Consider the following 20404-nt stretch of genomic DNA (forward strand, 5'->3'; position numbering starts at 1 on the left):
ACTTGCCATAGTTTGCTGTGGTCGACACAGTCAAAGGCTTTTGCATAGTAATATATTCTTAAAAATATGTTAATGGTCCAAGAAAACAAAAACAAAAACAATACTATGGAAATGTTGTGGGATCACTAGTAAATACCAGTTTTTAAGCAATTCTTCCACCTATTTAAAATATTTAAGACAACTACCTCATGCCTGTACTCAAGCCTAGCATGTTTGCAATGTAATCACACCAAACCTAACACTCGGGTATATGAAACACGGAAAAGAACTGTGAAAAAGGAAGACAAATTATGGCCAGCAGCATCCTCATGGGAATACACATTTCCAGAAAATGAATTTGCAGATTTTTGACATGCATTTCTATATCATTTGAATACAACTTTTGGATTCATTCAGATTGCTTTTCTTGTCCATTCAGTTTTCCTAGTACAAATATATTGCTTGTGTATCATGGTCTTCACAGGAAGCTGATATCCTAGTATGATCAGGTGCTATTCATGAGCATGTGAATGGAACAAGAGGGATAAACTGAGATCATGCACTGAAATGTACTAGTTTCAACTATTTAATGCAGCAGTTTCTGCATGGTAGAAAGGCACTGAATCATATCATCTAAAGTATTTCTGAAAACACATGACATGAGCGACTGTCCAGAAAGTTCTAGAATTATTTCATTCAAGACCGTTGTACTTAACTCTTGCTATTCCATGAGGGCCAGAAGATATCCTTGATGCAAATACGAAGAAATGTATAAAAAGTATATATTTCTGCAAAAGTCTTCTACCACTAACCACTTATAATATTCATGTACTTTTGTAGTTATGAACTCAGCAAGTGAAAATATTTCATTCTTCAGTGCTACAGCATTGGAGGATCACAGATATGTTTTTCAGAGTGCACATATTAAAAGGATTACTATAAAACTGTTCCACTTCTTGGAATGGAAATTACTTAATGCTTTGCTAAATCATAGAAAACAAGCCTCAACTATGTCTCAGTTGCTACAAACCTTGAAATTTGTTATATACAGTATAAAACACTTATCCAGGGGTTATTTATAAGGATAAAGTTCAGAATTCGAAACAGTGTATGAGCACTAACTCTTTTCACATTGTTCAATAGCAACAAAAAGCCTAACAGACTCTAAACCACTGTTACCCTATGAGTAAAAATCTACCATTCATAAGAATGTTAGAAGTGGGAAAAAGTCACTGAGGTCTCTGCAGCAATCAAATATCACCATACATTACAATGGTATCCACTCAGACTTAAATTTGTACTGCACAACGCTGGAACCTTACAGTTTTATGGCACATTGTTAGTACCATCATAACCATATATTTGAGCACCGCAAATCTTGGCACTGAATTGTAAACAACCTATTCTATGACATAACCCTTTATGCATGCTACAGGTAGGTAGCCGTGTTGGTCTGAGTCGAAGCAAAATAAAAAAATTCCTTCAGTAGCACCTTAAAGACCAACTAAGTTTTTATTTTGGTATGAGCTTTCGTGTGCATGCACACTTCTTCAGATAAACCTTTATGCATGGTTTGTGGTCTAATGCAACCTGAAGTACAGATTAAATTTTGGCTACCTAGTACCTAACATTTTAAAGTTAACACCCCTAAACTAATGGGAAGCTGGAGTTCACCAAAACTGAGGATGTAGTGCAGGCTTCCTCAACCTCGGCCCTCCAGATGTTTTTGGCCTGCAACTCCCATGATCCCTAGCTAGCAGGACCAGTGGTCAGGGATGATAGGAATTGTAGTCTCAAAACATCTGGAGGGCCAAGGTTGAGGAAGCCTGATGTAGTGAATTCCTGGAGAACTTCATGCAGGATTAGCAATTTTACTCCCTGCAATAGGAGTCCTTACCTCCAATACGACTGCCTTAAAAGGTAAAGGTAAAGGACCCTTGACAGTTAAGTCCAGTCGCAGACGACTCTGGGGTTGCGGTGCTCATCCCACTTTACAGGCCGAGGGAGCCGGCGTTTGTCCGCAGACAGTTTTTCCGGGTCATGTGGCCATGACTAAGCTGCTTCTGGCGTAACGGAACACCGAAACCAGAGCAGCACACAGAAACGGGGCGCAGGTGGCGCTGTAGTCTCAACCACTGAACCTCTTGGGCTTGCCGATCAGAAGGTCGGTGGTTGAGCTCTCATTGCTCGGTCCCAGCTCCTGCCAACCTAGCAGTTTGAAAGCACGCCAAAAAGTGCAAGTAGATAAATAGGTACTGTTCCGGCGGGAAGGTAAACAACTGCTTTACTTATTTGTAAATAAAGCAAATAATGCTATATGTTTCCAAAGGAAACTGAATTCTGGAGCACTGCACCTAAATAAGCTGGGATGTGCATAACAGTATTTTACAGAGCAGCTCCCACCTTTGTTTACATGGTTTGATTTTTATTCCACTTATATTTGATTACTTTCAATATTTGCTGCAACAAGTTGGACTTTTTGAATCATCATTTTGAACAAGCTAAAACAAAAGATGAGTTCAGTGACGAATTTCATTTCACCATAAATGACCTTGTAACCAAAGCACCACCACTGCCCTCATAATTTTTCTGTATTTGGCAGAAATTTAGCTAATGACCCTCTAAGACCAGAATAAATAGTACTGGCTCATTTCCTCAGCCCAATTTACAACAGATTCAGGTTTGTAAGGATAAATATGGCGGGAAAATAACAATTCTGCTTCCCGCTGGGCTCAAAGAAAGGAACCACTTACTTGAGTCAAATTATTTCGATTTGCCTATTTTGTCTGTGGTTTCAGTAGTCTAATAGTACTTCAAAAGAAGACAGGACTATCACATTGAAAGATAATGAAATTCACTGGACTCACAGTCACAGCTATGTCAGTACCTAGCACATAACAATCATAATGCTACCATAAGTATGCTCAATAAAAAGGTTGTCCGGAAGCAATCTTGGACAGGAAGAGACTTCTGTAATCCAGTGCTACTGCCTCACTTCAAAATTTATTACTTAGCCTGTCGTCTGTTACATCTTTTTGAACACAGCATAGTAAATAACTGAAGAACTTCAAGATCTTGAGAGGCCAACAAAGGAACGTTGCCATTGACTCCACTCCAAAATGCAGCATTTCTAATTCCAGAAAATTATGTCTGCAAATTTATAAACATTCACTTATGTGTGAGCCCCACTGAATCAGCAGGACTGAGTTGCAAGTAAATATGTATAGGATTGGCTGTCACAATACTACAAGACAAAAAGAAAATGGATATGGGAAGGAAAATGAAAAATAAAGTAAATTTGAAGTTCCAGTTCTTTCATACACAGTGAAATCACATAGATTAGGAAAAAACAAATTGGGTGAGAAAGACATACTATTAAAGAAATGGATCTTACAAGTGCTTCTGAAATATGTTCACTATCATTGAAAAGCTACAAACAAAGGGAAAGTAAAGAAATGGTGGAAGTAACTACATTAGGTATAAACAAAACATGCATTACAAAACAAAAATGTTGGATATACTGTATATGAATATGCCCAAGTCATTTCGTAGGTCAATGATTTAATATCCAGTATGGTAACACTTGCCTTAGCATGGGTAAATATTGTAATTAATATCCTTCCAATATTACAAAAACTAAGGAAGGTAGCAGAAACTTTTCCTGATGTAGAATGTGTTCACTTGTTTGATTAATGACTTAAAAGAGCGAATACTAGATAAAATTTTAGAAAACTGGAGAGAGGACAGGGTTACCACTTTTTTAAAGTAGGGTTCCAATGTCTTTCACATCTGCATGACAGCCAGAAATTCTGTCACCCACTGTTCACATCATAGCATCTCTATCCTGGTGATAGTTGCACCTGCTGTTGCCTATCTGTTTTATGATTTAATTGTGATTTTTTTGGGGGCGAAACTATGAATGAAAGCCATTTCACAAATGTATTACGCAAACAGCCATAAGGGGAGATGCTGTGGGAATGCTCTCTTCAGAATACAGCATGCCCCTTCAATGGTTCCCCCCACCCCACCCCAGCTTAAATCAGATAAGACATATTTAGCAGGTGGGCAAGTCACCTTTATGTCAACTTGAGTAAACACACACACCCCAACACACACATGTAACTTTTAAGTCTCTTAACCTTCATATTTTTGACTACAGGCCTGAGCTCTTGAATTTCTGCCTGCCTGCCCTGCTGATGCACACACAGGGAGAGAGGAATAACCCGAGGTGTGGGAGCCTGTGACTAACTAGGCAGTTAACAAGGGCTCAGACCTCAGAGGGGCGCAGTACTGACCTTTGAAGAGCAGTTTGGGGTGTCCCTTGTTACATGGTACATCTTTCTTGAAGTCAATTGGACAAGCAACCTGCTACAAAATAAGGAAGCTGATTTAAATTCAGCTGCAAGCCAATTGCAAGTGACCAATAATTACCTTGTGGGCTGCAGGTGTGATGATGTACCTAAGGCCTGCAAGTGGGGTGGTCTCCATTGGAAGATGGTGGAAGCTTTTGGAGGCTTTTAAGCAGAGGTTGAATGGCCATCTGTCATTGATGCTTTAACTGAGATTCCTGCATTGGACTAAATGACCCTCAGTACCCCTTCGAACTGTACAATTCTATGAAGAATTTGGAATAATCATTGATGCACAATGGAAACAAAGGCATTGATGCTGAAAATCTGTGTTGTGAGCTTAACAGCAATAGCCGAAAAGCTTCCAAAGTCTATGCTAGTGCCAGTTCAGCCACAAGAGGTGAATGCCGTTTCTCAAAGCTCAAACTTATAAAAACCCACATATGCTCCACAATGTTTCAAGAGACCAGTTGGCTTGGCAACTATATCAACTGAATGTGCTGAAGCACCAGCCTGAAGAAATTGGTGACAAAACAATTGCCAAGGAAAAGGCACGCAGGATGTGCCTGAAAAGGGAAACATTTAAGAGACTTAAAATTTTAACATCACAATTCAGAAGGTTAGATTTGTGTGCTGAAACGTTTCCTTTTGTATTTGGGAAAGATAGCCGAAGATTGGTGCATTACTTATTCTTGCAACTTAAAATAGATTTAGCAGTTCTGTCTTTTTCGTCGTCGCCCCCCCTACATCTGCTTTTGAAAATTGAAGTTAGCAACTTTATTTGGGGGGGGTAGGGTTTGCAAGTAGTTTGCCTTTCCTATGACGCAAAATAGCCTGGCACCGGGCACTGCGCCTCTGATCCCGCTGGATTTTGTCGTACGACAACCCCCATTGCTCCTATACTGTACTGGCCGCAGCTGACGCGAGTTGCAGCCCCACCAAACAGCTGGAAGGCCACAGGCTTCCCACGTCACTGCGAATTTCTGAGGCGGCCGAAAAGAGCTTCCCAAAAGGGGAGGAGCGCGAGAGTTCCCGCCCAAGAAACCCCACGCTCTCTTTTCTCCCACATCCTCTCCCTCCTCCCCTAGAGGGCAACGAAACTCCACAAGGGGGACGGAGCCGAGGCGGCGCACACGGTCCTGCGTCAGAAAATACCAATGCGCGCTTTTGAGGCCCGGCTGAAGGAACGGGGGGGGGGGGGAGGAGAAAACCGTTAAGAGTCCTGAGTCAGCCTCCCGCGCGTGCGCGCCCGGCCGAAGACTGCTTGTTGTGGTAGATGCTGCTTTGAAAGGCGAAGAACGCGGGGGGATTACTTATGAGCCCTGCCTTCTCACCCCTCCTCCTCTTCCTCTGCGCGGCTGCGTCACGCGCCGGACGACGTCACGGAGGTCAGGCGGTTCTCAGTTTTTTGGGCGTGCAGGCTAGTGAGAGCGTCATCTCTCTCAGGTCTTAGCGGAGGAAGCTCCTTTTCCCCCCTTCCCGCCTCGCCTTTGGCTCTCTGGGCAAGGCGACAGCGGGAGGAAAGTGGAAGGCAGCGTTAGGCGGGAAAAGGGATTCCTTCAGCTCGCCTGCTGGGTCATTGTAATAAACAAATATTTAAGCCGCACTCCTGTTGACTGGGTGTCTCTTCTTTTTCCCCTCCTTTAATGCCTCACACACGAAGCCACACCTGTTGTAAGCCTGCAGTCCTGTGCAGGGTTGCCTGGGAGCAAGTCCCACAGAATTAAGTGGGAAGTACAGTATTATAAAATTTATACCCTGGTCTTTCACCCGACTCTGCAGCTATGATTGCACCAGTGGCTACTTACCTTTTTAATCTAGCCCACATCTGGATGGCTGCAGGGAACAAGCCTGTGCATCACTGTACTGTATACTGGGGAGCTGCAGCAAGGAAGAGATACAGTACTGCTTTCATGCCCCTGGGTTGCAGGCTTCCCCAAGACACCTGTGGGGAGCGGGATGCTAGACTCGATGAGCCTCTTCATAAATCTAGATATAAATGGAGAAAGGAATTTTGCACATGTTCAGATACTCCTTTGCATGTTGTTTTGTGCCACAGCGCAGAAAGCCATCTTAGCCAAGCACAAATTTAAACTGCGGATACAGTTTACAAGGGATGCTAGTTAGTCACCTTGACCATAGCTCAGTTGTAGAGGACACACACTGTGCAGAATGTATGTCTCAGAGTCAACCCCGAGCATCCCTGGTGAAAGGGATCGGAAATCAGGTGATGTTCTTCTGCCTGAGACCCTGAAGAGGCTCTGCCCATCAGAGTATACAATACTGAGCTAGATGGACAAGTGGAACAAATCTGGAATAGATGGGAAATTGTTTCACCAGTGCCAGCTCCTGAGCGTACACTTAGGCCTGTACACATGCTGCCTTTGATCATGCTGTTTGTGTGCCCACATGACAATGTTGTGAACATAGAGCAGAAAGCAAAAGTGGGCAATTTAAAAACTGTGTGTAGGTTTTATGTTTTAGTTATCTACAGTCTGAGAAAATGCAAAAAGAACCAAAACATTTAACATTACTGTGAAAATGCCCTATGAATTCACAACACAGTTTAGCATTGCAGTGTAGTCAGATGCATCTGCAGATATGCTAGGACAGCACCAACCTGAACAATAAATGATAAACACACAAGCAAAACTGGCCTGGAATATTTTGTGGGTCATGGTTATTCCTAGTTAACAGAGGGCAAACTGTTCGCTGCAAATGTTTTAGATGCAGAAGTGAGAAGCAGCCTAGTCAGTTTGAAGAGCTTTCCAAAAAAACCAGAAAGGCAACACTATATAATAAGTGCATTATTTCAATGGGATTAGCCGTTTTGTGTGTTTCTGTTCTGTTCTTGCATCTTATGACTTTTCAATGGCTCTTTATTGGTAGTGGTGGTGGGGATAAGTAGTCAGCATTCTTGTGAAAAACAGAGCCCTTCTTACAATCTCTCAAGCTGTCTGGGCTGCAATTGAATCATGAGGTCACATATGAATATTTTGAGAATTCGTCGGAGATCATTATTGTGAATGAAAGAAATTGAAAGCATCTGCCCATCTCCTCCTGCTGCATTTCCTATTCCTAGGACCTGAGTTGTGCATTGGATAGACTAGTACTCAAAAGTAAAGCTTTTTGGAGAAAAGGGCAACAGTTGCCCTTTGAAAATCTGTTCCCAGAGCATGACACAGACAACAAGAAGGCACATTCTGGGAACACTGGGGCAGCCATTGTATCAGACTGGAATACAGAGAGAGAAGGAAAGCAAGGCAGCTGGAAGTCCAGCTGCCTTTGGCTCCCTCACTTCCATCACCTGGTGACAGCCATTGCATAAGGCGATCTGAACTGCTGCCACCCCGGCTGGTTGTTTTGAGAACTGTAACTTTAAGAACTACAGCCTGAATTTGACTCCCCCTTCTCATCCCTTTTTCTTTTTATGTCATGTCTTTTTGATTGGAACCTGACGGCAAGAACAACCTTGCTTCTTCTTTTTCTTTTTGGATCTGTAAGCTACTCCTTTTCAGCTGAAGTGTTGGTGTTAAAATGTCTTAAACAAATAAATAAATTAATAAATGATGTCATTTATGAACATAATTTATTCCAAGTTGTTCATACTGTTTTATGGATGTGTTGTGTTCACCACCTAGGTACTTTGTTTACTGGGCGTTATCTGAGCCTGTGAAATAAACAAACATATCAGCCCTTGCTGGATACTTTCCAGCAAGGAATACAGTATTGCTGTAGTTCATTTGCCCTCAGTATTTTCTGTCTTGACCAAAGCAAGCTTTATGAAACCTAACCCAAATATGTGGTTGAAGATGCACTGTGTTTGAACGATTATCTCATTAGTGACCTCAACCATCTGTGCAGACGGCTGCTAACTCTGGAGATTGGCAAGGCAGGCCAGGATCTCTATCATTGCATTGAGCCATGGGGGGGGGGGGAGGGAGAGAGAGAGAGAAAGATGGATGCCCATTGTTCTCGCTGCTCTGTCTCTTCCACCAACTGCAAAGCATTGTGGATCCCCAAAGAGCAGATTCAATGTAAGAAACAACACACTCTTTTCTGAAACTTTTTGGGCATGTTTATAGAAAAGTTTTCACCACTCTGATCCAATACATCTCCTTTCCTCAAGCCATGAGACACCCATGCTTTCAGGAAGTGCATGTATAAAATTACATGCCAGTCAGGTTTACTGTGTTGTATAGGGGTGAAATCCTGAAGGAAATAGGACTGGAATGACTAACTTCAATTGCCCAGCAATCTAAAAGGTTTATTCAAATATATGTATTCATTTAATATACCGTATTTATACAAAGCTGCTCAATAGCATTGTTCTGTGGGTGGCTAACAGCAAAAAATGATAAAATGCATATCATAGGACTATTTCTAGGATAAAAAATAGTAATCTTCAACATATGCTGTCTAAATCTGAGTACTTAATTCAGTTTTGCTACAGTATTTGCTATTTTTTAATATTAAAAAAGATCACAACTGCAGACCTGTGTTAGGGTATGTTGACATTGCCACATACTCTTCACCAGTGTGCTCCAATGGTGTTAGCCACATCCATCCTGCAGTTTCTTGACCAACACTGCTATTTGAAGAGGGTTCCCCGCCTCCCCAACCAGCTTCAATCCATCTAGAAAACTGGATGTGGAGTAAGCAGTAATGTAAGCATTCAAGACAGCCATTGTGCCGTGTACAGATGACAGCTTCATGAATAGGAGTTCTGGGCAGGGGTGTGTTGCAGGGCCAGGGTCATGTGCATCAGGTGAAGACACCCCTCCCCATGTTCTGAAGTGCAAACAAATGCAAACTGAAATGCACTGGGGGAGGGGATGACCTTGCCGCATTTTAAGATGCAAATGTGAGCACACCCTTATTTGGGGACTATGGACTCCACCCATCTCTCAATAGGAATTACTTCCCGTGAAACACATTCAGGATCAAACTGAACTACTACATTACAAGACGCAAGGGAGAACCTGCAGCCATCCAGATTTTGCTGAACTCCCAGCTCCCATCGCAAATGACTGTAGGCCATGCTGGATGGCTGATGCAAGTTGGACCCCAAAAAGTTCTGGAGGATCAGATGTCTCTTTGATGTCCACCAGCAGCTTGGGAAAGAGACAGGTGGTTGGTTGACAGTGTTTTGTTGTATTTCTATTTAGATATAGAATTCTTTTTTTAAAAGAAATGTTGAGCTACCACAAATACAATGGATCAAAACCGTGGTAAAGAAAAAGAAATCCACCAAAACCAAACAAAAAACAGTTGCAATAATTGTTCCCACATGTTTTAAAAATATCTTTGATCAAGGGAAGTTTCTATATTTACTCCTTAGTAAAACACACAAGCACACACACTAAAAAGAGAAACACAGCCTTTGTACTGCCTCAGAGTTAGCGACAGTATTAAGGGTTTTTTTTAGGAGCAAGTAGTAAATAAATGTAAGGGCTTCCCTTGATAACAGTGTTTTAGAAAGGAACAAGGCCAGTCATTGAGCTGTTTCTTTTTGGTACCATAGTAATGCTTGACAAATTCTACGAGGGGCAGATTCACATCCATTTTTAAGACCATGAAGTATAATATGTGAGTGTAACATACCTGCACCTGGGATAGCTCAGTTGGTAGATCATGAGACTCTTATTCTCAGGTTTGTGGGTTCAAGCCCCACTTTGGCCAAAAGATTCCTGCATTGCAGGGGGTGGACTAGATCACCCTTGTGGACCCTTCCAACTGTACAATTCTATGATTCTATATGTCCACAGAGGCCTTCCCTTGCACCCACAAGGTCCCCTTCCTCTGTCCCTCCCTTTGCTGAAATTAAGACAATGGTTTCCACAGTTTGTAAATACACCCATGACCCAAAATGCGGCTAAAACCATAGAATACTAATTTTGATTAGTTTTCTGCTAATCATCTTCAGGCATAAGATTCCTTGATGCACACATCTCCTGACATTTGCCCTGAATCTGGTAAAAGGAAACGTTGCCCATTTTACGGAGTAGGCACAGAATAAAAGCATGCAGTGTTTGAAACTGGTTAGGAAAATAGCCTACCCTGCTACTGATAACAGAAGAAAGTTAAGTAGAAATTAACCTTTTGTGTGAACATGCATAAGGTGTTGTGGGCATCCGTCTGTTTTGGGAGACAACAGAAGAGTTTGCCTTCAGGGGTAAAGTCAAACTGTTGGAGAGTTACAGCAGCTGCTGTGGCTGAAGAGACTGAGTCAGGAAAGACTTGTTTTATTGCTTAATGTTTGACATCTTATGGTGCTTTTGCTGGAAGCTGCCCAGAGTGGCTGGGAAAACCCAGCCAGATGGGCATGGTATAAATTATTATTATTATTATTATTATTATTATTATTATTATTATTACGGGTGGGACAGATGAAGGTGTCTAGTTTTGCTGCAACAGGTGTACCATGGTGTTTTTCCTCTCTGCGCTCCTCCCAGCAGTCAATTTCTCTGCTAACTTTTTAAACAGAGTTGTTGTGTGCATTTCCTTTCTCCTTTTTTCGTTCCTGTCTTTTCCCTTCCTGTTTTTGGTTTTCAAGAACAGTTTGTTATGACTTTCCATATAAAAGAAAAACAAGTAAAGAAGCAATAAAAACTTAGATACACCCACGTATCTGGTTACTGCAAACATAAAAGCAAAACAAGTAGACAATGACAAAAGCTCCTGAAATATACCATCTATAACACAGAAACAAGCACTAAGTGAAGCGATCAGGGAACCATCATGGAAGTAATCAACTAGAGAAGAAGAAAAATTAACTCAGCCTATAATATCACTCCATAAAGTTGATGGAAGAAGCCAATCATGCTCTTTGACTGAAGCATATTTAATAAAACGATTTCACACAAAACGTATTTTTCTCTTCATTTCTCTCAATTGACAAATTGAGCCACCAGCCAAATCTGAGAGTACCATTCTTCCATCAAATTTGTTGTTGTTTAGTCGTTTAGTCGTGTCCGACTCTTCGTGACCCCATGGACCACAGCACGCCAGGCACTCCTGTCTTGCACTGCCTCCCGCAGTTTGGTCAAACTCATGTTCGTAGCCTCAAGAACACTGTCCAACCATCTCGTCCTCTGACGTCCCCTTCTCCTAGTGCCCTCCATCTTTCCCAACATCAGGGTCTTTTCCAAGGATTCTTCTCTTCTCATGAGGTGGCCAAAGTATTGGAGCCTCAGCTTCACGATCTGTCCTTCCAGGGAGCACTCAGGGCTGATTTCCTTAAGAATGGATAGGTTTGATCTTCTTGCAGTCCATGGGACTCTCAAGAGTCTCCTCCAGCACCACAATTCAAAAGCATCAATTCTTCGGCGATCAGCCTTCTTTATGGTCCAGCTCTCACTTTCATACATCACTACTGGGAAAACCATAGCTTTAACTATACGGACCTTTGTCGGCAAGGTGATGTCTCTGCTTTTTAAGATGCTGTCTAGGTTTGTCTTTGCTTTTCTCCCAAGAAGCAGGCGTCTTTTAATTTCGTGACTGCTGTCACCATCTGCAGTGATCAAGGAGCCCAAGAAGGTGAAATCTCTCACTGCCTCCATTTCTTCCCCTTCTATTTGCCAGGAGGTGATGGGACCAGTGGCCATGATCTTGGTTTTTTTGATGTTGAGCTTCAGACCATATTTTGCGCTCTCCTCTTTCACCCTCATTAAAAGGTTCTTTAATTCCTCCTCGCTTTCTGCCATCAAGGTTGTGTCATCTGCATATCTGAGGTTGTTGATATTTCTTCCAGCAATCTTAATTCCGGCTTGGGATTCATCTAGTCCAGCCTTTCGCATGATGAATTCTGCATATAAGTTAAATAAGCAGGGAGACAATATACAACCTTGTCGTACTCCTTTCCCAATTTTGAACCACTCAGTTGTTCCATATCCAGTTCTAACTGTAGCTTCTTGTCCCACATAGAGATTTCTCAGGAGACAGATGAGGTGATCAGGCACTCCCATTTCTTTAAGAACTTGCCATAGTTTGCTGTGGTCGACACAGTCAAAGGCTTTTGCATAGTCAATGAAGCAGAAGTAGACGTTTTTTCTGGAACTCTCTAGCTTTCTCCATAATCCAGCGCATGTTTGCTATTTGGTCTCTGGTTCCTCTGCCCTTTCGAAATCCAGCTTGCACTTCTGGGAGTTCTCGGTCCACATACTGCTTAAGCCTGCCTTGTAGAATTTTAAGCATAACCTTGCTAGCGTGTGAAATGAGCGCAATTGTGCGGTAGTTGGAGCATTCTTTGGCACTGCCCTTCTTTGGAATTGGGATGTAGACTGATCTTCTCCAATCCTCTGGCCATTGCTGAGTTTTCCAAACTTGCTGGCATATTGGGTGTAGCACCTTAACAGCATCATCTTTTAAAATTTTAAATAGTTCAGCTGGAATATCATCACTTCCACTGGCCTTGTTATTAGCAGTGCTTTCTAAGGCCCATTTGACTTCACTCTCCAAGATGTCTGGCTCAAGGTCAGCAACCACACTACCTGGGGTGTACGAGACCTCCATATCTTTCTGGTATAATTCCTCTGTGTATTCTTGCCACCTCTTCTTGATGTCTTCTGCTTCTGTTAGGTCCTTACCACTTTTGTCCTTGATTATGGTAATCTTTGTACGAAATGTTCCTTTCATGTCTCCAATTTTCTTGAACAGATCTCTGGTTTTCCCCATTCTATTGTTTTCCTCTATTTCTTTGCATTGCTCATTTAAGAAGACCCTCTTGTCTCTCCTTGCTGTTTTTTTGAAATCTGCATTCAGTTTCCTGTATCTTTCCCTTTCTCCCTTGCATTTTGCTTGCCTCCTCTCTATTTGTAAGGCCTCGTTGGACAGCCATTTTGCTTTCTTGCATTTCCTTTTCCTTGGGGTGGTTTTCGTTGCTGCCTCCTGTATAATGTTACGAGCCTCCATCCATAGTTCTTCAGGCACTCTGTCCACCAAATCTAAATCCTTAAACCTGTTCCTCACTTCCACTGTGTATTCATAAGGGATTTGATTCAGATTGTATCTTACTGGCCCAGTGGTTTTTCCTACTTTCTTCAGTTTAAGCTGGAATTTTGCTATAAGAAGCTGATGATCTGAGTTACAGTCAGCTCCAGGTCTTGTTTTTGCTGACTGTATAGAGCTTCTCCATCTTTGGCTGCAGAGAATATAATCAATCTGATTTCGATGCTGCCCATTTGGTGATATCCATGTGTAGAGTCGTCTCTTGTGTTGTTGGAAGAGAGTGTTTGTGATGACCAGCTTGTTCTCTTGACAGAACTCTATTAGCCTTTGCCCTGCTTCATTTTGAACTCCCAGGCCAAACTTGCCAGTTGTTCCTTTTATCTCTTGATTCCCTACTTTAGCATTCCAATCCCCTGTAATGAGAAGAACATCCTTCTTTGGTGTCATTTCTAGAAGGTGTTGTAGGTCTTCATAGAACTGGTCAATTTCACTTTCTTCAGCTCCGGTAGTTGGTGCATAAACTTGGATTACTGTGATGTTAAAAGGTCTGCCTTGGATTCGTATCGAGATCATTCTGTCATTTTTGAGATTGCATCCCATTACAGCTTTTCCTACTCTTTTGTTGACTATGAGGGCCACTCCATTTCTACTACGGGATTCTTGCCCACAGTAGTAGATATGATAGTCACCCGAACTGAATTCGCCCATTCCCTTCCATTTTAGTTCACTGATGCCCAGGATGTCGATATTTATTCTTGTCATCTCATTTTTGACCACATCCAGCTTACCTCCACTCATGGTTCTTACATTCCAGGTTCCTATGCAATATTTTTCTTTACAGCATCGGACTTTCCTTTCGCTTCCAGGCATATCCGCAACTGAGCGTCCTTTCGGCTTTGGCCCAGCCGCTTCATCAGCTCTGAATCTACTTGTACTTGTCCTCCGCTCTTCCTCAGTAGCATGTTGGACGCCTTCCGACCTGAGGGGCTCATCTTCCAGCGTCATAACTTTTATATGCCTGTTGTCTTTGTCCATGGAGTTTTCTTGGCAGGGATACTGGAGTGGCTTGCCAGTTCCTTCTCCAGGTGGATCACGTTTAGTCAAAACTCTCCACTATGACCTGTCCATCTTGGGTGGCCCTGCATGGCATAGCTCATAGCTTCTCTGAGTTATTCAAGCCCCTTCGCCACGACAAGGCATTGATCCATGAAGGGGTCCTGTCCATCAAATTAGCTATTAGTAATTTCCAGTTTCAGGCTACCACCATATGGGCCACAATAAAGACAAAAAAATAAAGGGAAACCAACACTTATAAAGTATATTTTTGTCTCCATTGTAAAAAAACAGACAACAGTGCCCTAAGTGGATCTGGTGCCAACAAATTCCTCATAATCAATTGGAGCACATGAAAAAGGTTCTTCCAAAACTCATCACTCACTGGGCAAGTCCCCCACTTATGGTAAAATGTACCTACCGGTAACCCTCCACACACCCTCCAGCAATTTGGACTGGTCGTATGAGTTATCTTACTCAGAGTGTGAGGAATCAGACACCACCTATGATCCAATAGAAAAAGAATTCTCTTTAAATCTTGCTTAGGAATGGTTTCCCTTTCTCATATCCTGTTGCCATACCTGATATAGACAATAAAGGGTACCAGTAGATCCAGCCAGCAATATTTTATACTTTCTCTAGATAAGACAGCTTTGTCTGTAAATGAATGTGGATTTGTGCATGCTGTTTCAGACAGAATTCTTTGAGGTACATTTTGGGGTTTTTAACTAGTTGACAATTGTAAAATTCTAATTTACATTGCCTTTCCTATCATTTATAATGTACTTCTTTGTTCACTGTGTCCATCTCCTGCCCAGTGGGTTCCCCCCCCCCTCACTTTTCCTATTCACTTTCCCAAAATGCCTCTGCTCACCTCTTCCTCTCCCCCACCCCACTCCTGGTTTGGTGAACTGAGCACCCTCCAGCCGCTGACCTCCTTTTCTTTCATCTTGTGCATGGCTTAGATCTGTTGGATCTTTTGATCTATTGGCAAAGAGCATCAGAAAGCACATGTTCTCATTTGGCAACACTGCTGAGGTTTACTACAACACCTTTTGTCCACCCTGGCCAAAAGAAGATTCTAAATTGGACATACAAGTTAATTAGATGAAAACACTGTGTTCCACTCATCAGGAAATATGGACAGTTCAGGTACTCTACCTTCTAACAAAACATGCCTAAACACACACATGGATTGGAAAGATATTCCATGAAACTCAGATCTGCCTATGTGTGGGATTTGTATCAAGCTACACCTTGTCACAGGGCACCTCTCCCCATTTTTACATGACAGCTATTGCTTGAGAGAAGCTGTGCTGCATGCTCAAGAGAGCCTCATAATAACAGAGTGGTATCAATGTCTTCCTATCTTATTCTAAGTAGCAGAAAACTCTACAAAGTGATATTTCAATGAGCCGGAGAAACGTCCCTACCGGTACACCGTTCAGTATCTCTGGCAAACAACTGTTCCTGATTTGCCAGATTAGAGCTATAATTAAGTCCAAATGTTCTTGATTTCCCCCCTTATGATCCCTTCGTCTGAAACCTGATGCTGGCAAGGGGCACTGTCCTCTTGTGACCTTTTCCCTTCCTGTCTCTGCAGCCCACCAACTTTTCAACTGTGAACAATTGTAAAACAGCAACAGTTGCAGGAGTTATCACTCCTCACACACCTGGAGGTCTGCCTGCCACTTTGGTGAAGGACCAGGCAGGGGAAATCTGTTTTGCTGTCTGGTCCCACATCAGGTATAAAGCAAAATATTTCAATGAAATAGAGTGGCAGTCAGGGAGTGCAGTGACTGTACTGGAAGCTCTCCTTTTAAGCAATCAGTCACCTCTATATTTGTGGTATTAGCCATGTTTCCACAATGGGGGTGGTTGCCATGGGCCTTTTCCATGTGGGGCATGTGTGTGTGTCGAACAATGATTCCCCAGGGGCTAGATTTGTTTCCCTCTGGGGCAGTGGTTCAAAGATTCCCATAGCCTTGTCTGAAGAGTGTTGCTGGGATGTGGCTGGGAATGGTCAGGGTCTAACTCAGTTCCCCAGTCCTCTTGGGGGGGCACTATAATCCTTAAACTTAAACAAATCCATGATCTGTAAGCCAAAAACAAACCTTGGCTACAGATCATTGTTTGACTGGCGTGGAAGAAACAATGATTCCCAGTTTGAACGTAACACTAAGCCAGGGGTCATGGTTTCATTCTCCCTCGTGCTAGCAAGGAGATCCGTATGTTTAAGGTGGATGATCAGTCGTGGCTTTCTGTGATGTATATCAATAAATGAGGAAAGTTTGGGAAATTGTCCTCATGGTGAAACTGACACATTATTTAAAAACTATAGAAAAAGGGCAACAACAGGCAATCCTTTTTATTAAGCATTGTTCCTCAGTCAGCTGCTGGCTTTTCAGTGTTTTGAGATATGAAGGCTTATTTGTAGTGTCAGGTATATGATAATGGTCATTGATCCTCATGATGCCAGCTGAAGCAAGTGGCCAAAAAGTTTCAGTCCAGGTGAAATATTTCTTGTTTGATTTTGTTAAAGCAGGTAATAGCTGTAACCCCCTTCTTTTTATGATTGTGTTTCCTTCATAAAAGGTGTTGTAAGGTTTAATTGCAGATATAGTAAAAGCATTAAACATTTGGATTGTTCTATGCATTAATTGTTCAGACTGGTTAAATGCTTATCTATAAATAGTGTTAAAATTCTCACTGTCATATTTGTCTCTACAGATATCTTCCACATTTATACACCACCATTCCATCTAAGGAGACCATGATAGTCTGCACGGATTTGGTCCATTTTATTCCCACGATGGACTTTTGAGGCAGGCTAAGCTGAGAGATATTGACAAGGTGAGGGGAATTTGAACCCAGGACCCCAAGTCCACTATTTTTTCCAGCACAACATACTGGCTATGACAAGTTGCTTGCCTCCATCAGACCTCCAGATCAGTTGCTGAGATCTTCTGTGATTGAATTTTTCTTAAAAGTTATTCCAAGAGTTCACATGGTAATGTGTCACAGCTGGTCAAGGATACGGCTCATGGATAGTTAAAAAAATATATAACCAGCATGCCCTGGCTTTCCCAGATGTATTTTATTACTTTATTGCCAATTCACAGGAAATGAACAATCATTTAGCACTGACAGGTACATGCTGAAACTCACTATCTTTCTTTGAAACCTTAAAATAACGTCTTGCAGAAGTTTAGCATTAACCTCAAAACACACCACTTTTTTTCTTCCTTCTTTTTTGGCTGAAGTTACAATGTCTTGTGAATGCTTTTCAGCTCAACCTGAAAACAATGGCAGTAAGGCCAAAAGAACCTAACTAGAAAAAAAAAATTCAAAACACGTTGGTCTTAATACAATTACTTAAAAGATTCGTTGTAGGTCTGAGCAGGGAAGGCCTGTTTTTCTCTTAATTGGCATCTAACCAAAATTAATGGAACATTAGGACCTCTTCATACATTACAATTTCCTTCACTGCTAATGCATTTTCAGTCGTTCTCTGCTGAAGAAGGAAATGTAAGCAGTGGACTTTATGGCCTTAACATCAGACTAGACAGCCAACTAAAACCTTGGGGCATTTTCAGACGTGACACTAACAGCAAATCTAAACTCCCAATCTATGTTGTTGGATGCAGCAGGGTTGGCCACCTGCTGGTCTCTACCAATGCAGAGTGGGGGCCACCACCACAGAGACACCACCCAGGGCAGACATGAAAACAGCTGTAGATGGAACCTGCTGGTGAAAGCCAGTATGCCACCCCACCAAGCAGGACATTATGGGGGCAGGCAGGAGTGGAGCTAGCCTTGAATCTAAGCCACTCTACTCTCTTGAGAGGGGCCAGATCCAAGCCCCTCGGCTGCTCCACTTCACACAAAAATGGCCAAAGATGCAATTTTCAAAGGGGTCAAGGGAAACTTCCATTTCTCTCTCTCTCTCTCTCTCTCTCTCTCTCTCTGATCTATAGTTTATTAGGGGTTTCACATTATTGCAAGAGAATAGTACAGTGGTACCTCTACTGCCATGGGCATGCGCAGAAGTGGCACCTCCGGATATGCACACCAGGCTCCGGAACAGATCCTGTGCGCAACCAGAGGTATACCACTGTACAGTCCTTCATTCCTCCTCTCCCTTCCCAGCTTTCCTCCCTCCCCTTCACCACATGCCCTCTTTATTTATTTTTGCTTACGTTGAGGTTTGCATGCTCAGATAAAGGTTGGATAAGTGAGTGTCAGGGCTCTGCTGGGCTCCCAGATTAACAACCCTTAAGCTGAGGAAGTCCTTGAAATGCAAATGGAGGTGATGGTTTGTGGGGACCACGATTAAGAGTTAAACCATCCCTCCCAACCCCCCACAGCCCCTGCCAATTGCATAACAAAAAAGGGCACATTAATTAATTGCATTCACACAATTAACATCATAGCCATTCCGCCCACTTACTGTGCTGCAGAAAGTTCATTTGAGTTGGCATCATTCAAGAGCAGTTAAGCCTTTCTCCCATGGTGATCCTTCACAGATGGTCTCCCATCCAGGCACAGACCAGACCTAGACCTGCTTAGCTTCCCCTGCTGCTTTATATGCCCTGGTTCCATGCTCCAGCATCCAGAGGAAGGCCCAGTTTTGGGCATCTTTCCTTGCAAAGATGTATGGGAGGGGGCAACTAACCTGTGACCCTTCAGACACTGTCATTGAGTCCAGTCACTATGGCCAATGATCAAGGGTGAGGGCTGCCATAGTCTAGCAACATTCAGATGGTCATAAGTTATCTGTTCCCGGTGTATGGAATAATTCACTGCTGTGATTTCTACTGCTAAGTGAAAATGTATCTGCAAGAGTTTGCAGAATGTGACACAAACAAGGGAGACTTTTCAAATATGATAGCTGCAAAAGGAAGACAAAAGTTACACTGGATCTGTGGTTTGATTCCGAAAGACAAAAACCTGTCAGAAGTAACACCTACAACTGAAACTTACCTCATTTTCCCATGTATAATGCAATGATTTTTTTTCTTAATTTTTTGAGAAAAAAAATGGGTTCGTTTTATACATGGGGGTTGTCTTATACACATTTTTCAGTGGGGCAATCAAAAACTTTGGCAACTCCAAAAATATTGATTTCTTAATCATTTTGGGTTCCAAAAAATAGGAGTTGTCTTATACATTGGGGGGGGGGTAGTCTTATACACAGAAAAATATGGTTTTAAAGTTTTATTAAACTTTTATCAGTATAAGTGTCCTGGCTTCCCTCAAAGAGTCCTGACAACCTTAGTTTGATGAAGGATGAGTGTTCTCTGATACAGATCCCTCAACCTCACTAGGGTGGGGGTGTAAATGTTAAGCCAGTTTAAATCTGTTGTATAAATATATCTAGAGAAGTGTGTGTGGTGGGTGTGCACAAACATACATGCAGCTAAGGTAATCTAAAGTTTCTTTGGGGGGGGGGAAGGAAACGGGTGATGTGAAAGCTAGCAAAAAGAGAAGGGAAGCTTCACAGGTTAGGTTAGGGGGCATCTGCATGGCACCCACCCATGGATATTTATATTTATTTACTTATTAGACTTCTTATGTACCCTTCATACACGGCTCAGTCAGCAGAACATGAGACTCTTAATCTCAGGGTCGTGGGTTCGAGCCCCACTTTGGGTAAATGGTTCCTACATTGCAAGGGCCTTCCCTGACACCCACAATGTGCCCTTCATCTGCCCCTCCCTCTGATGAAATTACGACTTGAAAAAAGCTTTCGGTTATAGCCAACAAAATAGGTTGTGGGGTCAGAGGCGTAGCAAGGTCAGGTGGTACCCGGCACGGTTTTGTTTTTTTTGTCAAACCCCTCCCCCCCTGAAATTATTAAAAGAAGGAAAAATAAGATTGCAAGTATTGTTTTCTGGTTTATTTACTTAACATTGTGAGCATAAGCATTTAACTTTTCCCCCCTAACTTTGTTCTCACACCCAACCTCTCCTCCTGTGTGTTCCAGGGTTTGGGTCCTGGGTTGAGGGAGCTTTTGCTTCTCTCCTTCCCTCCCCACTCCACTTGTTTGCTCGCCTGCCTCCTTCCTTTCCCAT

At 42.4% G+C, this 20404-nt stretch overlaps 1 long non-coding RNA gene across 3 annotated transcripts in view; it reads right to left on the reverse strand.

Annotated features, from left to right (window-relative positions):
- Nucleotides 1–20404, reverse strand: part of LOC118092370 (uncharacterized) — a 214661-nt gene that overhangs the window by 97515 nt on the left and 96742 nt on the right. For all 3 annotated transcript variants that reach the window (XR_004693508.2, XR_009558420.1, XR_004693507.2), the window contains exon 3: nucleotides 6137–6317. This is a non-coding gene — a long non-coding RNA (uncharacterized LOC118092370). The remainder of the gene's footprint in view (nucleotides 1–6136; nucleotides 6318–20404) is intronic.

The sequence above is a fragment of the Zootoca vivipara genome, chromosome 12, assembly GCF_963506605.1.
Source record: "Zootoca vivipara chromosome 12, rZooViv1.1, whole genome shotgun sequence".
Taxonomy (NCBI): domain Eukaryota; kingdom Metazoa; phylum Chordata; class Lepidosauria; order Squamata; family Lacertidae; genus Zootoca; species Zootoca vivipara.